Here is a 9,450-nt window from a genome sequence, read left to right as displayed (position 1 = left end):
TGAGTTTGAGCCCCACGTCAGGCTCTGTGCTGAAAGCTTAGAGCCTACTTGGGATTTCTCTCTCCCTCTCTGCCCCTCCCTGGTGCTCTCTCTCTCTCTCTCTAGCTCAAGAAATAAATAAACATTAAAACATAAATAAAATATCATCCCTACCTGAGGAACCACCCTCAAATTTCATAGTGACCAGAGAATTCACTTCACCAGTCAAGTGTTTTAATTGGTCAGTGCTGTTTGGCCAGTTTTACACTTTTATTTTCAATCTTCAGGGTTAGCCAAATGTATTAACAGTATTATTAAAACTCAGTTGGAAAATTTTATAGAGATGTGGGGCACTTGCGTGGCTCAGTTGGTTAAGCCTCTGACTTAAGCTCAGGTCGTTATCTCATGGTTCATGAGTCCAAGCCCCACTTTGGGCTCTGTGCTGACAGCTCAGAGACTGGAGCCTGCTTCAGATTCTGTGTCTCCCTCTCTCTCTGCCCCTCCCTTGCTTGTGTTCTCTCTCTCTCTCTCTCTCTCTCTCTCTCTAAAAAATCAAAAATTTCAAAAAAATTTTGCAGAGCACTTCAAATACTCTGGCCAAAAACACTGATATTAGTTCTTCTGGATCTCAGATCTACTCCATTTGGAACCCATAAACTCATCCTCTGAGATAGCCACAAGATCCCAATGCACTTTCCTCCTACTTCTTTTGCTTTTCATCTGGTAAAGGGGGATACACTTCAATATGGTAAAGGCTTAATTTTTTCTGTTGAAAATAACCATGCTTTAGCAGAGCGATCTTTCTACAGTATGTTCCTGGGAGACGAAGACCTTAAACATCACATCTTGCAAGCTGTAGATTCCACCTATTGGAAAAGGTATCTCAAGAAAGACCCTTTCCAACCCCATTGAAATGGAACCAACCTTTGTGTCACCAAACTCCAAGGAATAGATTCTTGGATCCATGTGTCACATCTAAAGAAAGCACCAAACCATGACTGGACTTGCATACCAACTGTGACCTGAGGGCAAAGATTTCCAGAAATTGAAGCAGACAATAGCTCAAGGAGACAGCTTTCCCAAATGACCGAACCAGGCCCTATACCTTTCACTAGTCACTGTTTCTTCCTACCTGATTTCCTCCCTTTCTTTCTTGGCCCAATCTGTTGCAAAAGGGGAAAACCTTTCTGACGATTGGATTTATCACCAGAAACTCCAATCTGTCCATGACATCAGAGATCCCCTCTTCTTCTCTATTTAAATATGATTTGTTGGGCCACCTGGGTGGCTCAGTCAGTTGAGCGTCCAACTCTTGATTTCAGCTCAGGTCTTGACCTCATCATTCGTGGGACTGAACCCTGTGTTGGGCTCTGCACTGAGCGTGGAGCCTGCTAGGGGTTCTCTCTCTCCCTCTGCCCCTCTCCCCTACTTCAGTCATGCACATGATCTTTCTATAAATAAATAAATAAATAAATAAATAAATAAATAAAAATAAACATTTAAATAAATAAACAAGTACGATTTGTTCTCTAATACCCAACAGAGATACGAATGAGACAACTCGTCTTTGTGAGGCTTTTGTAAAAGACCCCTCGAGGCCCAGACGGTTCTTTGCAGAATTTCTGGTTCTCATGCTGTTCAGTATAACAATTTTGAAGTTTTCTACCTTTTGCCTGTCAAACCTATGTGGAAACAATGTGCCCACTGGAGTGATGTGGGGAAAACCTTCCACACATTTGGCAAGTACAAGTTTCAGAAGTGCAGTGTTCTGGGTGAGTGTAGTAACAGTGTGGAAGTAAAGGAGACACATGGGAGGAAACACTTTTTCGACATAATAAGAATGTAAGAATTGACATCTGATCATCTCTGGGGTATTTCTGTATCTGAACTTGTAGCATAGATTTCTTACTTAATCCTGACTCATGTTACCTATATGCCTAGAGTACAGTCTCTTTTTGGAAATTTCATAGCTAACCTAAACTCAACATGACCCCACAGAAACATCTAGTTTTCTCCTTATCTCTTGTTCTTTTTCTATTTCTTTTGTAATACATAAGACTATGACAGGAAAGCATCTTCTCTGAAACGGCCAATGGGTCGAGGACAAACCTCTGTGGAACACGGTTTTCAAAGAGCAAACGAAGAAGTTCCCGTGAAGAAGCCAAGCAAGAATAAGAAATACTGGAATTCGTTCAGAAAGTTTTAGTAGAAATATACATACATACATAAAATTAAATAAGATAAAATAAAATAAAATAAAATAAAATAAAATAAAATAATATAAAATAAAATAAAAGTTTAGTAGAAGCCAAAGAATAGAGTTACACAGAGGAAATGGTCAATTGTGTAAAATGCCATGAGGGGCTGAATGAAATACAGGCTTATAAATCATAGTCTAAAAAGGGTTAGCCACTTGCCCGAGACATGCAATCATCAAAAGTCACTTTAGACAGGGCCAATATTCATGGAAAACTACATTCTAATATAAAAACTACAAATAAACTATATAACTTCATACTTAGTATTTTAATAACAAACAAAAGACTTGAGGGGACTTTTAAGGTAAAATTGACAGTGAAATCGGAATTCAGAATCTTTTCTCTAATATCCAACAAAGTTACAAAATATAGTTTAAAAGGGGAGAGATCGCCAGCAGCAGCTAAACTTAAAAGTGGTATATCTCTCACCAAGACAAAAACAAAAACAAAAACAACCTTTTAAAGAGAGGGCAGAACAAAAAACCAAAAATTTTCCATTGGGGATGGCGCCATTCCTAATTCCCTTGCACATCCTGGAAGTAATACCAAAAAAAAAAAAAAAAAAAAAGAACGTAAGTCAACAAATACCTCACTAATAGCCCCAAATTTTAGAAATATGTATCAAGGAATAAGTAGGTAACCCTGGGAAAACTCTTCAGGCAGGCTCAGAGGGGAGCCTGGGTGGCTCCTCAGTTAAGCATCTGACTTCAGCTCTGGTCATGATCTCAAGGTTGTGAGATCTCACTTGTGCCATCTCTCTCTCAAAAAAAAAATAAATAAATAAAAACTAAAATAAATTCATGCTCAGTGCTCAATGGCCAATAGGGAGAACAACCTGAAGTCCTCGAGGGTCCCACCTCTCCCTCCCTGATGAGAACAAAGGTATTTCCACTAAGTAGAGGTTGTTTAAAAGGAGAGGGCCACCTTAATTTCAGTTTTAACACCCTCTAACCTGCGATCTGAGCTTCACCCTCACCTTACTCCTAATTCTGGCTCCACATTAATTCTGTCCTTTGTAAAATGAGAATCATCCTGAGACTTATGAGGTCTACCAACTTCCTCCCTGAGACTGTTTAAGGATTAAATAAATTACTTTGTATGAAAACGTGAACCTTACAAAGTCGAGAGCATTGATACAAAAATCCGTGGTGGTGGTGGTGGTGGTGATTTTGTATTTGGCAAAGGTGCTCGTCTCTTTCTTCTAGGCTAATGTCTTATAAAGCTCATTGCTGGGCTGCCTACCCGCACTGATTCCCCTTCACCTCATGAAGGTCCATTAGCATAGTTCTAAAGCACTGGTAGGATGGATGTTCAAGTGCTGTCTCTGTTTTCCCTGGGATTCCTTGACTTTTAAAAAACTGCCTTAGACAATATCGTATTTTTTTTTAAAAATGGTTTCTTAATAAAGTTTTAATTTGTCATCGTGGCATCACTGGATTTTTAACAAAACTTCAGTGCTGACTGTGCAATTATTTCATTTCCTGTTAAATATAGTGAATTTACAATTTGTCCAGCTTACCTGGAAACAATATCGCCCTCAGTTGTTTGGTAATTGGGTAGATATTTATTGTAACATCCTATGCTCTCTGCATAAACACTTGATATTAGTAGCTATTCATAACTGCTGGCTTGACATGTTCATGAAATTAAACAAAGTAATTAATTTAGTTTCAGGCATAAAACAAGGAAATGTGCAGGGCTACTGAAGCAATGTGAACACGTGAAAACCCACAGAATTATTACAAGAAAAAAGAAGTATGTAGCCTGTGGTAATAAAGTGATTTTTCAATTATTTTGTCAAAGAAATACACTTAATTTTTCATTAATAGCCTTAAAGATACAAATTTTAATATTTCTCCCTTATATTATCAGGCTATTTTCCATATATATTGACTATAATTGTTCTGTTAGTAAGACCCCAAACTACTGCATGTAAGAAGTATAATTTCTTATGTGTGAAATCTTCTTATTCTACTATGGCAAAATATCTACCAGGATAATATCATTCAAAGCAACCCATTCTCTAGAGTGAACATCATATGAGGACAATGATGAATACTGTCAAAGCTATGATGATGAGAGCAAAAAAGGGGGTGAACTCTATTCTCAAAATATAACCTCGCTTAAATACTTGACTTGGTATCTTGGCTACTCACTCTATCAGTAAGAAGAGAATGCTATCCTTTGCAAAATGCTTCAAAATATTTATACGAAAAAGACTGCCTGGCATGGAAGGAGAATGAAGCCTTCTAATCAACTTTTTTTTAAGTTTATTTATTTATTTTTGAGAGAGAGATAGAAAGCATGAGCGGGGGAGGGGTAGAGAGAGGGGGAGAGAAAGAAACTCAAGCAGGCTCCACAGTGTCAGGGCAGAGCCTAACGTGGAGCTCAATCTCACAAACCATGAGATCATGACCTGAGCCACAATCAAGAGTTGGACGCCTAACTGAGCCACCCAGGTGCCCCAACTTTTATTTAGTTATTTATATATGTCACACCTGGATTTCCAGTTTTCAGATGATTGCAAAATAATAAACAATAACAATGCTATAACCACAATGGATACACATTAATCTTCCACAATTCCAAACTTGATTTAGAATCTGGCCATATCATTATTATCATGAATTATACTGAAGCCACGTAAGAATCCCAGCTAAAGTGTACATATTGGCAAAAGTCTGGGTAGCAAAGCATTGAATATTTATTTTTTTAAATATTTTTAAATATTTATATTTAAAAACTAAAAAGTCTAGGGACACCTGGGTAACTCAGTCAGTTGAGCATCTGACCCTTGATTTTGGCTCAGGTCATGATCTCACAGTTCATGAGATCAAGCCCCAAGACAGTCTCTGCACTGACAGTGTGGGGCCCCCCACAGTGTGGGGTCTCCTTCTCTCTCTGCCTCTCCCCAGCTTGTGCTCATTTGCTCTCTCTCTCTCTTTCTCTCTCAAAGTAAAAAAATAAACATTAAAAAAAAAACCTCATCTCTTCAAAAAAAAAAAAAAATGCAAAAGCCTAAAACTAAAATAATATATTAAGGGGGCTCCTGAGTGACTCAGTCAGTTAAGCGTCTGACTCTTGATTTTGGTTCAGGTCATGATCTCACACTTTGTGAGATCGAGCCCCACACTGGGCTCCATACTGAACATGGCACCTGCTAGGGATTCTCTTTCCCCCTCTCTCTCTGCCCCTCCCCAGTGCTCTCTCTCTTAAAATAAATAAATAAACAAACAAATAAATAAATATTAAATGATACATTAAGAAAAATTCAACACTGAAAAGATAAATGAATAAAAGGCAAATGACTAACTCATGATTTATACATCAATTGTTGAAATATTTATTAATAAAATATTGACATATGTCATTGACATATGTCTTGCATGCTTTGTACATTTTTGGATAAGAGGACAGAAAGAAGGAAGAGAGAAAAGAAAGAATGAAAGAAAGAAAGAGGGGGGAGGAAGGGAAAAAGAAAGCAGTCAATCCAAGTAGGAGTGAAGTGAGGTGTAGGGACCACCTTTCTGTAACATTTTTTTCTCATACCTTCAAAACAATCATTTTCATAATGTTAAATAAGAAAGACAAAAATATCTCCTAACAACTTAGAAGTTTTAAATCATGGAACACCAAAAGGGTCAGTCATTCTAAATGCCATATTTAGTAAAATTAAGAAACAGAGAAAACTTTGCTAAATATGATAATTAACAGAAAGAAAGAAAATGTTATATAGGAATTAAGGCACCATTAGCTTTGGAAATCTCTGACTCATGCTTAACCCTTTCCTCTCTCTCTGTCCAGCCCAAAGAAAATTAATATTTTTCCATTTGCCCAACCTCATGAATCATTTTGTTTGTTCCCTTAAAATTCAGAAATCCTTGACAGCTGGTGATGCTGTTTCCATGCTAAAGGCCATAGGACTTTCACTGTCCCATTCGCTGGAGTCATTGTGAACAATGGCTAAGAGTTGTCCCAAGTGTTAACAAAACGCTGCTCCTCAGCCTTCTGTCTTCACAGCTGTGTTTAGCTCTCATTTCTGCTGAACTGAAGCTGCCAGATGGGGCAGAAAAATCCATCTTATATTTTCTTTTGACCCTGTCAATAATAAACATGAGTTTTAGGAGAACCAACAACTCAAAAATAGTTAACTTATCCCACCACCTTTTCTATACACACACACACACACACACACACACACACACAAGCTTTTCAAACAAATAAATAAATAAATCCATGTCAATGACAAGCCTTAGTAGTTTTTCTAGCTTCATAAAATTATCTTAGAGTTCTAGGTGTGCCTAGGTGGCTCAGTTGGTTAGTTGGTTTGACTGGGTTTTACCATTAGACTCTCCACTGAGATTTTAAAAGCAAAATTCATTAATGCAACTTCTCTTCCAACACCGTATTCTTCTTTATTAATTTGACTTATTATTGACTTATTACCAAATAGCTTAGTTATTTGGCTGTGCTACAAGGATACTTCCTACTTGTGTAAGTTGTATGGTTAGACTCAGCCAAAATCAAGAGCCAAAAGACATGAAAAATGTGGTGAGGGACACTTTACCAAACCAAGGCACGTTGAGACCTACCACTAGGATCTAAGCCTGCTCAACTGATGTCACATATGCAAAACACAACTAACAAGTAGCACTCTCTGAAGTTTGCCAAATTTCCAAAAGAGAGTCAGAACTCCTGCTATAACTGAAACTCATCCAAATGTCTTCCTCACCCCACCTTCCATCAACATCACCTCCAGATTTGGGGACTCAGCTTTCAGGCACCACATCCACTGCCTCAGTGATAATCTAAAGATGACTTCTGGAAAGTTAAAACTAGTTTCATCTTAAAAAATGATTGATAAATCATCACCAAGGAAATCATTCTTATTCTGTATTATCTGTAAATAATAATTTTAATTAATAAATTTATCAAAGAATGGGGACTTGATATGAAAAACTGGTCCATGGCAATCACTACATACTAAGTTGAACAAAATAATCAAACATTTTTTGTCTTATATATTAAGTATATCATTTTAGCTCTTTCTGCTTCTACTCCCCAGGTTATAAAGTGATTAGGAAAACCAGTGTTCCTTCCCTGGTAGGAGAAACTATAAAAATGGTTTAGATAATAAGCATGGCATCTTTATAAAATGGAACAGTAAATAAGTCAATCTATTGAAATAATAGAAAATAGAATCAAATAGAAATCTTTTTTCCATTTGAATTAATTTCAAAAGATAGATTTTGAGAAATTCCAATAGAAGATTTCCATTCCTCCAGTCTTTTCTTATACTCAAGGTGCATTTTGTTATTACCATCTTGCTAAAAGAAAGGTATGAGTACATGCATCTCTTTAGAATCTCAGTTACAAACCAGATTTATTGTATGTTTCCATTTTGTTATAGTCTACATCTTGGCCACAGTTGGAGAGTGGGTTGGGGAAAAGAAAGGAAATTGAGAGAAGCAAAGGAATGCGGAAGGGTTTTGTACAGGAAAGGGATATCCAGGATGAATTGATTTTCTTGAAAGAAATGTGTGTAAATAAACTGAAATGACACTGTTTCACAGAATTAAAAGTAAAACTCGATTTATTGAAAGAGAATAAATATAAACGATACAGGCTATTCTATAACATAAGTCCGTTACATGAGTCTCTTAGTACCCTACATATTGTGTTCATAAGCTTGCACCATAAAGGTAGGACAATCAGAGAAGCAGTTCTTGGATGGAGAAATGTTCTTTTTCTCTCATTTAAAAGTAGGGCATAATCTTCAGGCATCATGTGACATTGTCAGAATGTTTTGTGTGACCATTTCGTAGGCTCTTCCTCTCTGATTAGAAGCAACGTATTTAATGTAACAGAGCTGTCTACATCCAGTTCTTCAGAGGGAAAGCCACAAAAACCTTTGCTGATTAGAATCCCTGACTCCAGTTTGTATGTAGCCTGCCTTATGTAGCTTGTCTCTTCGAATGGCGTTGCCTCCCCTTAACGGCAAGGAAACAAATAAGGTTCGTACACAGGTTTGATTTGGCATCAAGCTTCCACTCAGTCCCTTGTGATTGTTTATTGCACATCTGCAGCTCTTAGTCTCTTCCCTCTGTCTGGAGCTTCCTCTATAGCCAGGTAGTAGAACCAGGCTGTCACTGCTCTTGGTTTCCCTCTTCAGTGTGTGCATCCCATTTTTACTGATAATGTTATCCTGGCCTTGCTTAGTGACCAAAAATATATTCTCTTCATAATATATTTTTGAAGAATATATTCCAAAAGAGTCTTTGAATTGTTTTAGTCATTACTTTTTTCCTTTAAAAAAATGCATGAAGAAAATAAAAACCCCATCAAATACCATTATGCCTATTGTTGCAAACTTGGTAAGATCTTAACTTTTTCTCCTCTTCTTTTCTTTTTTTAATTTTCTTTCTTTATTTACTTACTTATTTACTTATTACTATGGTTCAAGACTCAGAAAAAAAATACTAAACAATGACTGATTCTCATAACTGTTTTGCTGAAATAGCAGCAACAATTACCTACATTCTGGGGTGTCAGATTGGTCCAATTCTACAAAGTAAGATTAGGAGCAAAATCTTGAAAACACTTTGGTCAGGTCTCATTGGAGTCTTCTGAGCTAGGGGGCAAAGTTAATACTCTTTCTGAATATTGGGATTATCAATTACATGATTTTTCACTCAGCCAAAGATTCTTTTCAACTTCCTTCAAACCCCAACAATTGTTTTTTATTTGAAATTTCACTTCTTTAGGTATTTATTCATCCATTCATTTATTCGTTTATTCATACCACATTTCTTTAATAGATACTTCTTGAGCATCTAGTGCCAGACATAGAACTTTAAAGCAGGAAGAGTATGATGGAGGTGCACCTGGGTGTCTCAGTCAGTTGAGCAACTGACTCTTGACTTCAGCGCAGGTTGTGATCTCATAGTTCATGGGTTTGAGCCCCAAGTCAGACTCCAAGCTGGCAACATGGAGCCTGCTTGGGATTCTCTCTCTCTCTCCTTCTCTCTCTGCCCCTCCCCTGCTCCAACTCTCTCTCTCTTTCTCTCTCAAAATAAATACATAGAAAGAAAGAAAGAAAGAAAGAAAGAAAGAAAGAAAGAAAGAGAAAGAAAGAAAGAAAGAAAGAAAGAAAGAAAGAAAGAAAGAAAGAAAGAAAGAAAGAAAAAAGAAAAGAATATGGTAAAAAAGAGCA

This window comes from Panthera leo, chromosome B3 (genome assembly GCF_018350215.1).
Source record: "Panthera leo isolate Ple1 chromosome B3, P.leo_Ple1_pat1.1, whole genome shotgun sequence".
In the NCBI taxonomy this organism is placed as follows: Eukaryota; Metazoa; Chordata; class Mammalia; order Carnivora; family Felidae; genus Panthera; species Panthera leo.
This window is presented reverse-complemented; position numbering follows the sequence as displayed.